Source organism: Erinaceus europaeus, chromosome 2 (assembly GCF_950295315.1).
Source record: "Erinaceus europaeus chromosome 2, mEriEur2.1, whole genome shotgun sequence".
In the NCBI taxonomy this organism is placed as follows: domain Eukaryota; kingdom Metazoa; phylum Chordata; class Mammalia; order Eulipotyphla; family Erinaceidae; genus Erinaceus; species Erinaceus europaeus.
In genome coordinates, this window is record NC_080163.1 from 98,546,507 (window position 1) to 98,566,585 (window position 20,079).

Genomic DNA, 20,079 nt, shown 5'->3' on the forward strand with positions numbered 1-20,079 from the left:
CAGATAATGCACTTGCTTTCTCATGCCCATGACTCAGGTTTCATACTAGCCCACACCACACTGGAGAAAGTTTAGTTTCTGAGGTATTTTTCTCTCTCTTGCTATCTCTTTGTCTCTGTCTTTTCCTATCTGAAATATTCAGCAGGTAGTGGTGAAACTCTGACAAGGACCAGAAAAGATTGTGTTTGAGTGTGTGTGTGTGTGTGTGTGTGTGTGTGTGTGTGTGTGTGTGTGTGTACACTATATATATTTTTTAAATCTACAGTTACATCTGGCACTGGGGATGGAAATAGAAGTCTTAGGCATACAAGTCCTGTGCTCTCTAGTTGAGTGATTCCTTGACTAATTATATCACATATATTTAGAGAACTAAGGTCAACAGCATTGTCTTGGGAGTGACCTAGGTTCAAAGTAAGCCCCCATATGACTGGTATGCTTGTTATGCAGCATGATATTTATGCTTAAGTGTTGAGGTCTCAGTTTAACCACCCACCATACTAATGCTTTGGGGGGGCAAGAAAAATCACTCCTAATATGTAATGAATTAAAGGGAGGGTGATTTATATAACTGGATTTATGCAGAAAAATTAGAAAACATATCTACGGGAAACATATAATAGTGAATTAGAATTAATTGAGACTTTCTTTTTATTTACACTTATTTGAATTTTATTTTTGATAGAGACAGAAATTCAGAGTGTGGGGTGAATAGAGGAGAAAGGAAGAGAGATGCCTACACTGCTTCACTATTTGTGAAGCTTTCTGTCTCTAAGTGGGGACTGGAGTCTTAAATATGGCTCATGGCAATGTGTACACTCGACAGAGTGTGCCACCACCTTTCCCTTAGGTAAGGCTTTCTAAGACATCATGAAGAGAAAGAGGTAGCACTGCTTCAACACTTTTAAACATATTATTGAATGTTCTAGACATAATAATAGGAAAAATACCCTAAAGCAACCAGAAGGACAGAAATCACTAAAGTTAGAGCAGAAATAAACAACATCGAAAATAAAAGAACCATACAAAAGATCAATGAAGCCAAATGTTGGTTCTTTGAAAGATTAAACAAAATTGACAAACCCCTAGCCAGACTCACCAAACAAAAAAGAGAGAAGACTCAAATTAATAGAATTGTAAATGATGCAGGAGATATCACAACTGACACCACAGAAATCCAGAGAATCCTGCGAAACTTCTATAAAGAACTATATGCCACCAAGCTAGAGAATTGGGAAGAAATGGAACAATTCCTAGAAACCTATGCACTTCCAAAACTGAACCAAGAAGAACTACAAAATCTAAATGCACCAATCACAGACAAAGAAATTGAAACCGTTATTAAGAATCTCCCCAACAACAAAAGTCCTGGACCAGATGGCTTCACAAACGAATTCTACAAAACTTTCCAGAAACAGTTAATACCCATACTTCTTAAGCTATACCATAAGATTGAAGAAACAGGAATACTCCCACCTTTTATGAAGCCAACATCACCCTGATACCAAAAGCTGATAGGGACAGAACAAAAAAGGAAAACTACAGACCAATATCTCTGATGAACATAGATGCCAAAATATTGAACAACATCTTGGCCAACCGGATACAGCAACACATCAAAAAGATTGTTCATCATGACCAAGTGGGATTCATCCCAGGAATGCAAGGCTGGTTCAACATCCGTAAGTCAATCAATGTCATTCACCACATCAATAAAAGCAAAGCCAAAAACCACATGATTATCTCAATAGATGCAGAGAAAGCCTTTGACAAAGTCCAACACCCATTCATGCTCAAAACTCTACAAAAAATGGGAATAGATGGGAAATTCCTCAAGATAGTGGAGTCTATATATAGCAAACCTACAGCCAACATCATACTCAATGGACAGAAGCTGAAAACATTCCCCACAGATCGGGGACTAGACAGGGCTGCCCACTGTCACCATTACTCTTCAACATAGTATTGGAAGTTCTTGCCATAGCAATCAGGCAAGAGAAAGAAATCAAAGGGATACAGATTGGAAGGGAAGAAGTCAAGCTCTCACTATTTGCAGATGATATGATAGTATACATAGAAAGACCTAAAGAATCCAGTAGAAAATTACAGGAAGTTATTAGGCAATATAGCAAGGTATCAGGCTACAAAATCAATGTACAAAAATCAGTGGCATTTCTTTATGCAAACACTAAATCTGAAGAAGAAGACATCCAGAAATCACTCCCATTTACTGTTTCAGCCAAATCAATCAAGTACCTAGGAATAAAGTTGACCAAAGAAGTGAAAGACTTGTATACTGAAAACTATGAGTCGCTACTCAAGGAGATAGAAACTGATACCAAGAAATGGAAAGATATCCCATGCTCATGGATTGGAAGAAAAAATATCATCAAAATGAATATTCTCCCCAGAGCCATATACAAATTTAATGCAATACCCATCAAAGTTCCACCAAGCTTCTTTAAGAGAATAGAACAAACACTACAATCATTTATCTGGAACCTGAAAACACCTAGAATTGCCAAAATCATCTTAAGGAAAAGAAACAGAAATGGAGGCATCACACTCCCAGACCTTAAACAATATTATAAAGCCATCATCATCAAAACAGCATGGTACTGGAACAAAAATAGGCACACAGACCAGTGGAACAGAATTGAAAGCCCAGAAGTAAATCCCAACACCTATGGGCATCTAATCTTTGATAAGGGGGCCCAAAGGATTAAATGGAAAAAGGAGGCTCTCTTCAATAAATGGTGCTGGGAAAACTGGGTTGAAACATGCAGAAGAATGAAATTGAACCACTTTATCTCACCAGAAACAAAAATCAACTCCAAATGGATCAAAGACCTAGATGTCAGACCAGAAACAATCAAATACTTAGAGGAAAACATTGGTAAAACACTTTCCCACATACACCTCAAGGACATCTTTGATGAATCAAACCCAATTGCAAGGAAGACTAAAGCAGAAACAAATCAATGGGACTACATCAAATTGAAAAGCTTCTGCACATCCAAAGAAACTATTAAACAAACAGAGAGACCCCTCACAGAATGGGAGAAGATCTTCACATGCCAGACATCAGACAAGAAACTAATCACCAAAATATATAAAGAGCTCAGCAAACTTAGCCGCAAAAAAGCAAATGACCCCATCCAAAAATGGGCAGAGGAACAAAACATTCACCACAGAGGAGATCCAAAAGGCTAACAAACATATGGAAAACTGCTCTAGGTCACTGATTGTCAGAGAAATGCAAATTAAGACAACACTAAGATACCACCTCACTCCTGTGAGAATGGCATACATCAAAAAGGACAGCAGCAACAAATGCTGAAGAGGATGTGGGGACAGAGGAACCCTTTTACATTGCTGGTGGGAATGTAAATTGGTACAGCCTCTGTGGAGAGCAGTCTGGAAAACTCTCAGAAGGCTAGACATGGACCTTCCATATGATCCAGTAATTCCTCTCCTGGGGTTATACCCCAAGGACTCCATAACACCCAACCAAAAAGAGGTGTGTACTCCTATGTTCGTAGCAGCACAATTCATAGTAGCTAAAACCTGGAAGCAACCCAGGTGCCCAACAACAGATGATTGGCTGAGAAAGCTGTGGTATATATACAAAATGGAATACTATGCAGCTATCAAAAACAATGAACCCACCTTCTCTGACCCATCTTGGACAGAGCTAGAAGGAATTATGTTAAGTGAACTAAGTCAGAAAGATAAAGATGAGTATGGGATGATCCCACTCATCAACAGAAGCTGACTAAGAAGATCTTAAAGGGAAACTAAAAGCAGGACCTGATCAAATTGTAAGTAGGGCACCAAAGTAAAAACCCAGTGGTGAGGGGTAGACATGTAGCTTCCTGGGCCAGTGGGGGGTGGGAGTGGGCGGGAGGGATGGGTCACAGTCCTTTGGTGGTGGGAATGGTGTTTATGTACACTCCTAGCAAAATGTAGACATATAAATCAGTAGTTAATTAATATGAGAGGGGGAAATCAATTGTATGTCTCAAAGTTTCTCAAAAGACAAACTGAATATTTTTAATATATAGGCTATGTATTTGATATGCGGACTCTCTCAAAAGCCTAGACCAAGTAGATTGGAAGCATTCAATAGCACAGCTATATACAAGATACTGGATACTGTACAGCAAACCATAACAAAGGGACTTTTCAAAGTTAACCCAATTAACAAATAATGTGATGATAATATTAACTATTGATTATCTTTTTGAACCCTAAGACAGCAGGAACCTCACATCTTCACTATAGAGCCCCTACTTCCCCCAATCCTGGAACCCTTGGATAGGGCCCACTTTCCCGTATGCATCTCCCAATCCATATCAAATAGTATTGCATCTGCCGATCACAACCTAACCAAAGCAACGATTGCTACCTCAACATGCTTCACCTCAGGCTGTATCCAGAGACTTCACGTGTGGAATGACAACCCTTCAGCTTCATTACTGGGTTCCAGATGCTACCAGGATGCTGGCTAGGCTTCCCTGGATTGAAGATCCCACCAATGTGTCCTGGAGCTCAGCTTCCCCAGAGACACACCTTACTAGGGAAAGACAGAGGCAGACTGGGAGTATGGACCGACCAGTCAATGTCCATGTTCAGCGGGGAAGCAATTACAGAAGCCAGACCTTCTACCTTCTGCAACCCTCAACGATCCTGGGTCCATGCTCCCAGAGGGCTAGAGAATGGGAAAGCTATCATGGGAGGGGGTTGGTTATGGGGATTGGGTGGTGGGAATTGTGTGGAGCTGTACCCCTCCTACCTTATGTTTTTGTTCATTAATCCTTTCTTAAATAAAAAATTTAAAAAAAAGAATGAAATTCCAATCTACCACAATAAATAAGAAGAGAAAAAAATAATAATATTAGGAAAAATAACAAAGCCATATATGGAATAGAGGAAATAAAAAGTGTTATTCACAAGTGCCATTTCTATCAAGACAATCAAAACACAATTGTCTAGTGTACTGCTTTGCCATGTGTGTGACCCAAGTTGGGGTGGGACTCCACTGCATTGAAGGGAGCTTTGATGCTATGATTTCTTTCTTCCTCTTTGCCTGTCTCTGTCTTAAAAAAAAAAAAAAAAAACTCTGTGTCTGAAAAACTCGACCTGAAGTGTTAAAATCTTAGAGATGATTAATAGAAACAATAAAAATGAAAATAAAATGTTTGAGTCAATGGGAAAAATTTCTGGATCTAAGTTCAGTTTTAATGATCAATTTCTAAGCAGATAGGAAATAAAATTGAAATTAACATTATTAATATTAGTATCAAATATAATATCTCATAATATCTACATAGACCATATTTAACATTCCAAATAAATGTAAACTTGCATGTCAATTACATCACAGTAAAATAAACAAATAGAAGCCACTTAAGAATTCACCAGCAGTATAAGTTAGTAAGATACATTTCAGTCTGAAAGGTAACCAGTCATAAAAATAAATCATTTAGGACTGCATTTCCCACAATAGCTAAAAAAAAAAAAAAATCATTGGGTCCAGGTGGTGGCACACCTAGTTGAGTGCACATGTTATAATGCACAAGGGCCTGGGTTCAAGCCTCCGGTCCCCACCTGCAAGGGAAAAGCTTCACAAGTGGTGAAGCAGTGCTGCAGGAGTCCCTTTGTCTCTATCCCTTTCTATTTCCCCCTTCCTCTCAATTTCTGGTTGTTTCTATCAGATAAATAGAAGATAATTAGAAATGATTTAAAAAGTCATTTAGACTTTCAAAAAAGTAGAATTTACTGAGCTTGCACAATCTCATGATGCTTACATTACAGGATTATGCTGGTGTTAAAATGTTATAAAACTACAGCCCATATTCCTTGACCTGGAATATTGATAATAAGATCAAAAAGCTCTGGTCTTTGAAGAGGGTCCAAATTTGTGTGAACTACAGGGAATTTGATGTAATTAAAACTCAGCACCATTTCAACTTTATTTTTTAAGGAATTTGAATGTTTTTTTCCTAATTTACCACCCCCCACAAAACATGCAGAATATACATGAAATTATTAAATGTGCTAAAAATTTAGGACAAATAATGAATGAAAATTAAATTGGTGTCACCACACAAGTGAACTCAACATTCAAATTAACTGCTAAGGAGTTGAATATAACTACAATGAATTTGTATTTAGAGATCAAGAAGAAAAGTTAGACAAAGGAATATACCCAGTGAGAAATAAAAACTTTAACTATGCACATTTTAGTACTATGAAATACAAGTCAAATTCATTAGATGAGTTTTATAATAAAAGGACACCATAAAAGAAAAGTATTAATGAACTTGAAAATAGAGTAGAAATTGTCCACATTGAAAAACAGGTAGAAAAATAATGATTGGAGACCTGAGAAACTCAGGAAATTACTAGTAATTAAAATACATAGAGAATCTTACTTGAGGATATGTCAAAAAAAAAAAAAAAACACTGGTGAAAAGTTGAGATGTGAAGGGAAAGCAGGAGTTAAGCAGAGAGGAGTAATTGGAAGAAAGGAGATTGCTTATGGTAGGTGGGAAATGGTCCCAGTAATGGAAAGAAATGCTTGAAATTATTGGGGGGTGTTCTAACAGGGGTGAAGTTTGAGAAGGAAGCAAGAACCCTGCAGAGGGGACCTTATGAGCAGCAGGAAGAGGTGGTTGCATTACCCAGGTACAAGAGAATATTGGACAGAACTTGAAATGAGACAGGATGAAGAGTTTCAAATAGATACAAGGAGTTAGAAGACATAGGACTTGGTGGATGCTTAGGAAAATAAAGGGTCCTTTTATGTTTGTTTAGTATTTCAAACTAGCCTACATACCCTTATACTATGTTCACCATATTTATATATATATATCATCCCTAATTGTGGCCATTTGCATCACGAACACTAGCAAATGTATCTAGACTTAACCTTGGCTTTTTGCTAGCTGCTGAATAGACCAAAACACATAGAGGAGGCTTGTTGATAACAAGAACTGTCTGAACTATTGTAACTGCTTGCTTATTCTTTAACTGATGATGTGAAGTATAAATACATATGTTATCCTAAATAAAGTTTGCTATGCCATGCCAGTCTCTGCCGTGTCTTTGGCATATGCCCTCCCTACCCTACAGCTCTAGTTCCTCCTCTCAGGATGGTTCGACTTGTCCCCACGCAGGACGTGGAGGCCATAGAGACTAGCGGAGACTGTATATATATATATATACTCTACTGACCTTTCATCAAATAGAGTGATAACCCTCAAATATAATTCTGCTACTTAAAAGATCCTTTAGCAGGTCAGGCAGTAGCTCAGAGGGTTAATCCACATGGCATGAAGCACAAGGACCAACATAAGGGTCCTGGTTTGAGCCCCCAGCTCCTCACCTGCAGGGGGGTCGCTTTACAAGCGGTGAAGCAGGTTTGCAGGTGTCTTTCTCTCCCCATCTGTGTCTCCCTTTTTCTCCTGATTTCTCTCTGTCTTATCCAATAACAACAGCAGTAGCAACGACAATAAAGGCAACAACAAGGGCAACAAAAATGGTAAAAATAGCCTCCAGGAGCAGTGGATTTGTAGTGCAGGCACCAAGCCCCGGCAATAACTCTGGATGCAAAAATAAAATAAATAAAATAAAACTCTTTTAATGCTTTTACTCAGACTAAAACAAGTAAATATGATTTTACACTAATAAATTCAAAATACTGCTAAGATAAATAAAACTGTAATAATATAGGTACCATATTCATTAATGGAAGATTTAATTTTGTAAAAATGTCCATTTATGTCTATGTAGCTATTATAGAAGCATTATTTACAATAGCTAAGACCTTGAAACAACCTAAATCATTAATAAATTAATGACTAATGGGTTAAAGAAAAATTTACATAGTCATAAAAAGGAAATTATGTCATCTATAACAACATAGAACCTGAAATATCTTTCTAAATGAAGTCAGTCAGAGAGCAACCCAGGAGGTAACAAAGTGGCTAGAGAGCTGGATTTGGAAAGCTGAAGTCCTAAATTCTACCTCTGGCATCACATGTGTCAGAGTGATGCTCTGTTGTTTTTTGCTTGTTTGTTTTGTTTATTTGTTTTTGCTTTTTCCATCTGCTTCCCTTTATTTCTCTCATAGTAATCAATCAACTGTTTAATAACTAAGTCAAAAAGGCAGATACAGCTTTAATATGTGTAATAATAAAAGGAAAAAACAACCTTACAGAAAAATGAAAAATGTTTGTGGTTGCCATTCATCAGGAGTCAGGGTTAAATGGTCAAGAAACACACTTCCAATATTAATTTAAATAAAATATGAATATATGAATATAATGTCTATAGTTTACTATATTATAAAAATATGAAAATTTTTAGAGAATAGATCCAAAGAGTGCTCATCACAAAGGAAGACACTTTTTTCTTTTAATTATGTTTGTATGTGAGTGATAAATGTTAACTATAATATCATAGTGCATTTTTTTACACAATTATTTTACACAATGCAAGGCAATACTGCACTTAATTACTGAAAGTAAATTTTAAACAGAGAGTTCAGTGTGATTATTTATATCTCGATTTCCTTGGAAAGTGATTAAATAGAGAAAAATATTTCTATAAATATAAAGCTTTCCAAATTCTCTATAGAATAATTCAATGTTGAAGAGATAATCTGGAACCATGGCAGAATATGAGCAAATTTATGTCATATGTACAATAAATGAAGAAGGTAATGAATATACTTAGTTATATTAAAAACCATTAAAATTATCATGTGATGGAGATAGTGGAGCTGGAGTGGGGAAAATCTAGCCAGTTGTCATGATCTATGGAATTGTGAGTCTTGTTAGCAAGCAGTTAAGTCTAGAACACAAATGAGAAATGAAGGCGGTAGTGGTGGTTATTTCCTTTGTAATGTAAAAATCTTAAATAAAATTCATTATTCATAGAGATAAATTGTACTAGAATAGGGTTATAAGTAGAAAAGACCATAAGGATCCTTAATTCAATTGTTGGTAAATCATTTGAAAATTTAGTTGTTAATAAGAGCAGTACTAGTATTTGAGTACATATGAATTCACATACACATACAAAATGTTTCTTTTTTTTTTTTTCCATTGTTGTTGTTGCTGTTATTGTTGCTACTTTTGTGTTTGAATAGGACAGAGAGAAATTGAGAGAGGAGGGGAAGATAGAGAAAGGTAGAGAAATATAGACGTTTGCAGACCTGCTTTATTGCTTGTGAAGCAACCCTTACGCTTGTGGGAAGCCATGGGCTGGAACTGGGATCCATGTGCTAATTCTTGAGCTTCACACCATGTGCATTTAATCCCATGAGCTACCACCAGGCCCCCTGACTTATGATCTTTTTTTCATGCAATGAAAATATATTTCTCTTGGTTTAGAGTCACAATTTTTAAAATATTTTATTACAGTTTTCAAAATACAGAATTAAGTTATTAACGAGTGAAGAAATATGGTAATTATGGTATAGATACTAATGAACTTGATAAAAATGCTGGACAATTAAGAAGAATTTATGAAAGAAAATGTCTGATTGTCTGCTTTCAAGTTTTGAAAGTTTTAAATTATATTTTCAACTTTATTTATTTATGTTATTTGGTAGAATAGAGAGAAATTGAGAGAGGGGAGGAGATAGAGAGGGGGAGAGAGAGACAGACACTTGTAGCACTTCTTCACCACTTATGAAGCTTCCCCCCTGCAGGTGGGGACTAGTGGTTTGAATCCCTGGGTTCTCGTGCATGGTAATATGCACACTTAACCAGGTGCACCACCACCCAGCCGCTCAAGTTTTGTATTACTTTGCTTATATGCAATATTATTGAATAAAAATTTATATTCTCTCAGACTCATACTATATAGTCATTATAAAATAATGTCGTGAGGACTAACAAATATTCTTTAAGTTTATTTTCTTATTATATTTTTTAAGATAAGGCTTTATAATGGCTAAACTCAATCTCACTGGAATTTTACTATCCATAAAATAATTTCTCTTTTAATGTTTGTTTCTTTATTTATTGAATAGAGACAGCCAGAAATCAAGAGGGGAGGGGGTGATAGAGAGACAGAGAGACACCTGCAACACGGCTTCACCACTCACAAAACTTTCCCTCTGCAGGTGTCCTTGCACACTGCCACATGTGTGTTCAACCAAGTGTGCCACCAGCCTACCCCTCCATAAATTTTTTTCTATAATAATTATAAATTATACACCAAAATGAATGAAACATAAATTGGTATGTTTACATTATATTAACATTTAGAAATATAATTCTCAAAAATCTAATTTAGATTTTCCTGAGAATGGCACAGTGTATAATGCATAAAAATATCAAGCATACAGTCCTGAATCTGAGCCTCAGCACCATATGTGTCTGAATGATTCTCTAGTTCTCTCTCTCTTCTTCTTCTTCCACCTTTTTCTCTCTCTCATAAGTAAATAAATAAATGTTTAAAATATATTTCATTCAAGGGTCTTGAAATTTTGTGATCTAGTCCATCCTGAAAGTACAAGAAATATACTCTTGTACTCTAGGAACTTGAATCACATTAAGATGAAAATAATGTTATATTTTAATTATTTATTCCCTTTTGTTGCCCTATTGTTGTAGTTATTATTGTTGTTATTAATGTCGTTGTTGGTTAGGACGGGAGAAATCGAGAGAGGAGGAGAAGACAGAGAGGGGCAGAGAAAGATAGACACCTACAGACCTGCTTCACCGCTTGTGAAGTGAAGCCCCTGTAGGTAGGGAGCCAGGGGCTCGAACCAGGATCCTTATGCCAGTCCTTGTGCTTTGTGCCACATGTGCTTAACCCGCTGCGCTACCACCTGACTCCTGGAAAATAATATTCTAACTGAAATGTGATCTTCTAACTAACTCAACAATAAAGAACAAAGCTATCACACAAAGCTTTAAGCACACAGAAGATGAAAATTATTGGCTTTGCAGCCTAAACCATCATTACTGAAATTCAAAAATTACTTCTTATGAAAACAAAGACTTTTTCAGTAATTGTTGTATGCACTGATGACAAAATTTATGCAGTTTATGAAGCAATGTGGATAAGAGAGAATAAAACATTGAAGCAAAGAAGTGGTTGAAATAAAGTCTCATAACCTAGAGTATTTTCGTATTTATGCATCTCCAAAACATATTCATTGATGTTCCCAATAATTTTGGAAATTTCCTATAGAAATGACCAAAGAAGGCAAAAAGATGACTTAGTCAGAGTTGAAGATTGTAGGAGAACTGTGATGGAATTGGTGACAACTAGATGTAGGCTATAGGTTCAAAATAGAGTAAATATTAATTGGGAGAAAAAAAATGGAATAAATAGTTATTCAAGGTCCAGATATATTTGAGGAGTAATACTCAGCTATTAAGAATAATGAACCCCAGGCCAGATGGTGGTGCACCTGGTTGAGCGCATATGTTACAGTGCTCAAGGACCCAGGTTCAAGCACCTGGCTTCCACCTACTGGGGGAATGCTTTGTGAATGGTGAAGCAGTAAAACAGGTCTCTCTCTCCCTTTCTACCTCTTTTCTCTCGATTTCTAGCTGTCTCTACCCAGTAGATAGAGATAATAAAAAAATTAACCCAAATCTTAATCTGCAATATTCTAGACTTTAGGTTCATGATTAGTCATCAATTTGTATGGCTTTATGTTAACTCTTTTTTTAGCCACCAGCTTCCAGATGCTACCATGATGCCAACTGGACTTCCCTGGGCAGACAAACCCACCAATGTGTCCTGGAGCCCCACATCCCCAGAGTTCTGCCCCACTAGGGAAAGAGAGAGACAGGCTGGGAGTATGGATCGACCTGTCAACATCCACGTTCAGTGGGGAAACAATTACAGAAGCCAGACCTTCCACCTTCTGCACCCCATAATGACTCTGGGTCCATACTCCCAGAGAGTCAAAGAATAGGAAAGCTATCAGGGGAGTGGATGGGATACGAGTTCTGGTGGTGGGTATTTTAACCCTCTTATCCTATGGTTTTGCCACTGTTTCCATTTTATAAATAAAAATTTTAAAAAATTAAAAGACTAATCCACCTTCTTTGACCCATCTTGTACGGAGCTAGAAGGAATTGTGTGAAGTGAGGTATGCTAGAAAGAAAAACACAAGTGTGAGATGATCTCACTCATAAACAGAAGTTTTTGTCTAATATTGATAATAAGATATTGAATTTTGCTGCTTAAGAGACAAAATAATAGAGGCCAGGTGGTGGTGCACCTGGTTAAGCGCTCACATTACAGTGTGCAAGAACACAGGTTTAAGCCCTAAATCCCCACCTACAGGGGAAAAGCTTTGCAAGTGGTGAAACACTGCTGCAGGGAGTCCTGCGATGGGTTAAGTGCACGTGGCACAAAACACAAGGACCAGCTTAAGGGTTCCAGTTCTTTTTTTTTAGTACTATTTTTTTTGTTGTTGTTGGGGAATTAATGTTTTTACATTCAACAGTAAGTACAATAGTTCGTACATGCATATCATTCCCCAGATTCCCATATAACAATATAACCCCCATTAGGTCCTCCGAATCCTTCTTGGACCTGCATTCTCCCCACCCACTTACCCCAGAGTCTTTTATTTTGGTGAGATAGGCCAATTCCATTTCAGGTTCTACTTCTGTTTTCTTTTCTGATCTTGTTTTTCAACTTCTTCCTGAGAGTGAGGTCATCCCATATTCATCCTTCTGTTTCTGACTTATTTCACTCAACATGAATTTTTCAAGGTCCACCCAAGATCATCTGAAAACGGTGAAGTCACCATTTTTAGCAGCTGAGTTGTATTCCATTGTGTATATATACCACAACTTGCTCAGCCACTCATCTGTTGTTGGACACCTGGGTTGCTTCCTGATTTTGGCTATTACAAATTGTGCTGCCAAGAACATATGTGTACACAGATCTTTTTGGATGGGTGTATTGGGTTCCTTAGGATATATCCTGAGGAGAGGAATTACAGGATCATAGGGTAGGTCCATTTCTAGCCTTCTGAGAGTTCACCAGACTGTTCACCACAGAGGTTGGACCAATTTACATTCCCACCAGCAGTGTAGGAGGGTTCCTTTGACCCCACACCCTCTCCAGCATTTGCTGCTGTTACCTTTTCTGATGTATGACATTCTCACAGGAGTGATGTGGTATCTCGTTGTTGTCTTTATTTGCATTTCTCTGACAATCAGAGACTTAGAGCATTTTTTTATGTGTTTCTTGGCCTTTTGGATCTCTTCTGTGGTGAATATTCTGTCCATGTCCTCCCCTCATTTTTGGATGGGGTTACTTGTCTTGTTGTTGAGTTTGGTAAGCTCTTTATATATGTTGGTTATTAAACTCTTATCTGATGTATGGCATGTAAAGATCTTCTCCCATTCTGTGAGGGGTCTCTTGGTTTGGGTAGTGGTTTCTTTTGCTGTGAAGAAGCTTTTTAATTTGATGTAGTCCCATAGGTTTATACTTGCCTTAGTCTTCTTTATAATTGGATTCGTTTCATTGAAGATGTCTTTAAAATTTATGCGGAAAAGAGTTCTGTCAATATTGTCCTTTAAGTGTCTGATAGTTTTTGGTCTAACATCCAAGACCTTGATCCACTTGGAATTTACTTTTGTATTTGGTGAAATACAGTGGTTCAGTTTCATTCTTCTGCATGTTTCAAGCCATTGTTTCCAACACCATTTGTTGAAGAGACTCTACTTTCCTCATTTAATAGTCTGAGCCCCTTTGTCAAAGATTAGATGTCCATAGGTGTGGGGGCTCACTTCTGGACTCTCAATTCTATTCCACTGGTCAGTGTGTCTGTTCATGTTCCAGTACCAAGCAGTTTTGATGACAATGGCCCTATAATACAATTTGAGATCCGGGAGTGTGATGCCTCCAGTTCTGTTCTTTATTCTCAAGATTGTTTTGGCAATTCTACGTCTTTTCTGGTTCCAGATAAACATTTGTAGCATTTGTTCTATTCTCCTAAAAAATGTGCGTGAGGATCCCAGTTCTAGCCCCAGCTCACCACCTGCAGGGGAGTCGCTTCACAGGCATTGAAGCAGATCTACAGGTGTCTATCTTTCTCTCCCCATCTCTGTCTTCCCCTCCTCTTTCCATTTCTCTCTGCCCTGTCCTATCCAACAACGATGACATCAATAACAACAATAATAACTACAACAATAAAAAAAATCAAGGGCAGGGATTCGGGCTGTAGCGCAGCAGGTTAAGCGCAGGTGGCGCTAAGCGCAAGGACCGGCGTCAGGATCCCGGTTTGAGCCCCCGGCTCCCCACCTGCAGGCAGGTCCCTTCACAGGCGGTGAAGCAGGTCTGCAGGTGTCTGTCTTTCTCTCCCCCTCTCTGTCTTCCCCTCCTCTCTCCATTTCTCTCTGTCCTATCCAACAACAACGACATCAATAATAACTACAACAATAAAACAACAAGGGCAACAAAAGGGAATAAATAAATAAAAAATAAAAATAAATTTTAAAAAACTTTAAAAAAATCAAGGGCAACAAAAAGGAATAAATAATTTTTTTTTTTTAAAAGAAAGAAACAGTGCTGCAGGTGTCTGCCTCTTTCCTCCTCTATATCTCCCCTACCCTCTTGATTTCTGGCTGTGTATATCCAATAAATAATGATAATAAGATCATTTTTTTAAACAGAGAGATAGAATAGGATGGTGATATCTGTCATAGTCATAGATCAATGGCCCCTGTTTCTCTGAGCAGCAGAGCCATTGTGGATGGTGCCAAGTTTAGCATACCCAGAGCCATGGTTCCCCAGAATCTTGAAAGGTAGCAGATACTGATGGAGGCATGAAACCTCCAGGCTGGATCTCTTAAAGTCTCACTTTGGGGACCAGAAACTCATTTTCCACATGAGGAATAAAAAGCATTTACAGGATAGACACATAACAATGTTCACCTACACCAACGAGAGTGCTCTTCTTGAGGACCAGCCTTTTGAGTGGAATGGCTGCTTCTACCGTGATTACCGTGTGGGAGGAGGGGGTATGAAGGAAGGACTGTTGCCTTTAGCAGTTAGAGTGCTTTTGAGGGCTGGTTCAGATAAATGACATCGCCTATGAGTCCAAAAGATTTTTCTACCACATTTGAACATCTGTTATAGGATAGATAGTGATGAGACATTCCCACCCACAAGATGTGGATTGACAGATGAAGAATAACAATTGCTCCTTCTAAAGAATAATAATTTCAGTTATTTGAAAAAGAATGAATTATTGGTCTGGTGGATTCAGGAGAGAATAACTGAACTTATAGTTGTGGTATACAACAATATCTATTAATAGTTGTACAGATGTGATCAGTAATTCCTCACTGTGTACACTAAACTATTTTCTGTAAATACTAAAAAGTGTAATTTTTTTCTTTTTTATAATTAACAATTATAAAAAGCTTTCCTAATTCTTTATCCCTCTGGGAGTATGGACTAAAGATATTTATGGGATGCAGAAGATGGGAGGTCTGCCTTCTATAATTGCTTCTTCAGTGGACATGGGCATTGACTGGTCTATCTATACCCCCAGCCTATCTCTATCTTTTCCTAGTAGAGCAGAGCTCTGGAAAGTTCCAGGACATATTGGTGAGGTCGTCTGCCCAGGGAAGTTCAGTTGGCACCATGGTAGCATCTACAACTTTGTATCTGAAAAGCATTAAGATATAAAGCAGAAGAAATCATTTAATAATCAGGAACCTAAAGGTAGGCATATAGCAGATGAGATTTTGGGTCTTCCTGCTGGAATAAAAATCACATTTTAAGGCACTGAGTCTTGAAACAGTATTGATAGGAAATGAGATCTGAACTGAAAGGAACCTCACCAGATAATATGGCATATGGATTTCCTTGGTTAGATTTTGCAAGTGGGAGAAAAAAAGGGATTTCATAGCTACCTGTCGTGCAATGTTGCACATCTTTTTGTAAGGAATGATGTGTCACTCTTGACTTAATTTATGTAGGAACATTATATGACATTAATGCTAATTGTGCAGTGAGTAGTTGCAGGAGTGACAAAATTTATTCTATTTCATTTACTACATTAAACAAACTCAATCCTATTTTGAGTATGTCCCATGGTGAGAAGTGGGTACATATGTGTGTAATGTTTCCAAGAGAAAGGCAAGCAACTCTATTTGACAGTTGAAGTTATTCTATCTTTTTGAGCAATGTCATTGCAAGAGCAACCTGTTCTTGCCATGCAGTCTAGTTGACAGAAAATAGGAGAATGATTATGGTCTCCCAGATAGAGGGAGAAGCTATAATTTTTCAGAGGACATGCATCTGTAAAATGGAACACCATGTGCAGGTGGTGGTTACTTCTATGAATAGACGTAATGAGCAGGGTAGGCAATTTATTTACACAGGAGCCAAGAGTATAAGTGACAGTTGATATAGGGAAGTGAACACTGGAGATGATCACGTTGGTCATGTGGTTTCAAAGACTCTAACTGTGTACACTGTAATATTCAGGATAAACTGCGTGGAAGAGTTCAATATGGTAACAGGAGAGAAGGTCCTCATCTGTGTTATCATATCACTCACTGTACATGGGACTTATCTCAATAGCATCACCTTCCAGGATACTGTCCATCATTTTGGGATGACCATTTTTTATATTAGTGAGTCTGGAACCTTAGACCACTTGGACATCCTGACACACTGTATTAGTGAAATTAAAAAAATGGTACACAGTGTGTATACCATATATACAAAATACACTGGCATGAGAAGGAAGTATGTCTCTATTTCCCTCTTGGACAGATCATGTTCACTTAAGTTCTGCAGCATCAGTAGAATTTTCAACTATAAGCATCATTGTCATTGCACCTCTGAGTGGGACCCACCCAGTTGCAAGGTGAATGATAATGGAAGTAGTGTTCATAGCAGCCCACTGACAGCCACTATGAAATATAAGAAAATATAAAAAGAAAGAACTATTTGCTAAAATTTTTTACAAACTTGTACTTTTATGAACATTTATGGATTCCTTTTACTTTATTAGTTTCAATAATTTTACTTTGAGTGAGGCAAAACAATGGTTAAGTATAAGCAGGAAGATCTAATTTAAGAGAATCAAATGTATCATTTTTTCCTAAGAGAGAAAGGTGTTTCAAAATCATGTAGGAAAATCCAAACACTTACCAACACCTTTAAAAGTCTAATTCCTTGTTAATTTTTCCATTAAATTTCTGTCTCCTTAGAACAGAATGTCACGGAATGTTCACTGCAAAAAAAAAAATCAGAGATTTTCTTATTATCTTGGTTAATAAATACAAACTGTTGAATTAGTATCCACATAAGCTGTTTCGTAACTTATTTTTTCACATTTCACTACTTTAGTTGTTGATTTTTATGGAGTTAGTCTTTCATTTTTGCTAAGCAGAAACATATCTTGCTGTGTGTGTGTGTGTGTGTGTGTGTGTGTGTGTGTGTGTGTGTGTGTATACACTTAATGTGTTATGGTTCAGTTCTAAAGGTCTTCTAATGAACCTCTTTTGTCACATGGAAAATAAAACTAGTAAATTGCATTCCTTCTTTGTCAATTCCCTCCCTATCCTGTTTTGTCAGAAAGGGGATGATAAAGTACTGGAGCGCCACTTCCTCAGAGCCCCACCCTACTAGGGAAAGAGAGAGACAGACTGGGAGTATGGATCGACCAGTCAACGCCCATGTTCAGCAGGGAAGCAATTACAGAAGCCAGACCTTCCACCCTCTGCAACCCACAACGACCCTGGATCCATACTCCCAGAGAGATAGAGAATGGGAAGGCTATCAGGGGAGGTGGTGGGATGTGGAGATCGGGTTATGGGAATTGTGTGGAATTGTACCCCTCTGACTCTATGGTTTTGTTAATGTCTCCTTTCTTAAATAAAAAAAAAAAAGATACTGGAAACCCAGGAAAATATTGAAGCATAATTTCTCTTTAGAAAAAGTAAAGAAGAGGATGGATTGAGGTTGGGTAGTTAGCATAATGGCTATATACAAAAAGAAGAGGATAAATCAAACTTTGAAAAGGTATCATACTCAGCTTGTGCTTGAAATCAAATTGCCTTGCATCAAATTACATATAAGCCTCTTAGGGATAAGGATAGCCCCCCAAAAAGATGTTGGGATGTTCCCTCAATGAACTGTTATATGGATTTTCATATTTCAGCAGGACCTTGGATTTCCTTGCAATAGATGCTAAGAATCAATTTCTTCAAAAGTATGTGCTGTTCACTTATTCTTTGATTTCCCTTAAGAAAAGGGGACTTCTATCATAGACATCTTGACTAGAATTCACAGTACACCTTTTCTGCCCTGTGATGATAAAGACTTGGAAAGAATATAAGCTACAGCTGAGCTAGAACAGTCCCTTTCTGGTACTAATGACTACTGAGACTGCTGTTCAAATGACAGAAAAGGGCTGGACTTCACTACACCCAAGTGAAGAGGTCAGTGGTCCCACACAGCTACAATACCTTAGCTAAGAGCAACATTGCAGGGTAGGAGATTTCCAGGGATCTGTCAACTCCCCCTTTAAAAAGCGACTTCCAAGAAATCATGAATTTTTGTTCCTTTAATCACTATATTATTTTCTGGGACATAGGTGGTGGGAAGAAATGGGGGTAGGTAGTGATAGCCAAAACTGGGAAGTTGTGCCAAATAGGCATTAGAATGGATGTAGGGTCACTCTAGTCATTAAAGATACGCAAAGAAATTCTCCCCAACTGCTAGAATTTGATGCCTGTCAAGTACTATGGTGTAGGAATTCCCTAGCTCTTAATTATCACAACAGTTATCCCATCAGTAGACATATCTAAGCCTTGAAATCCAATGGCCCCAATACTTCACAAGCAGAGCAGCTGAGACTCTTTTAGCCCACTCCTATCCTCTGCTTTGTTCTTGGAGTGAGGTTTGGTGAAGAACTCAAACTGAAAGATGGCCATATCCGGTGCCCGGTACGAGTTTCCCAGCTTTGACAGTACTAAAAGAGAATATAAAAATTGTTATCGTAATATCTGGTTGTGCCCACTAGCTGCGTATTCTTATAAATTCATATATTTCTTGCATAGATTTCTTGTTGTCCAGTGAAGACCCAAAGATTCTTTTCTTTTCATTATTTAATCAACAAGAAGCTGGTAAACCCTGAAGCTTGGCCCATAGGTGGAAGGGACAGTTTTGTGTCAGGCCACTCAAGTGATGAGGTAGCCTGGTATTAGCCAAAATGGCCATCATTCAGTGAGCCTGTCTCTTGCCCTTTTACAGATTTTGTAGATTTTGTAGTCCTTTCTTTGGCTGAGGAGCTTAGACTTTCTCCCGCTTGTTAAAGCATTGAGTGTCATTTGCTGTATTCAAGCTGATGTTAGGTTTACAGTGTTTGTCTCAAGATGGGGAGGAAATAGATGTAGGATCTTAGTGAGATCCTTGAGATCTAAGTTAATCTCAAGTATTTTGCATTTACTTGTTTTATGATTCTACTGTTGTCATAGTGACACTAATTGTCCTTTACTTGATACATATTTTTTCTGGTATATCTTGTGGCAAAGTATATACAATATTTTTTCTAAAGATTGTCAAGGGGTGATGGTAATATTGATACCCTGTCAGAAGAGATCAAAAGATGAAAGAATATATCTTACTTTCTTTTTATAATTAGTTAAGTAGGTAGAGTGATTGAGGGAGCTGAAGTAAAGCGTAGGGGGGAAAAAGGGGTATCTAAGTCTAAGTAATAAATATTTGATAATTTATGGTTTCTTCTTCTAGGCCATTCTACTTGATGGCCACGTTTATTAGGTCTAAGGCAAGTCACAGAGTATTATTAAGTACTTTCAAGTATGTAATTGCTCCTAACATACATGTACACATGTACCTAATACCCTAGGCCTTTATCTAAGATTTGTAAGTTTGTTAGAAGACAAGCCATCTGAAATGGAACTAGATAGGTAGTCTCATGTGTTAGGAAAGATCTCACCAGATGAAAGGAGTATGAAGGTTGGCATCTCAGACTTGCCATCTCTGGTGATAATCTATAGCAAAAAGGCAGTAGCAGCATAACTTTGCTAGGTGGCACCGGTA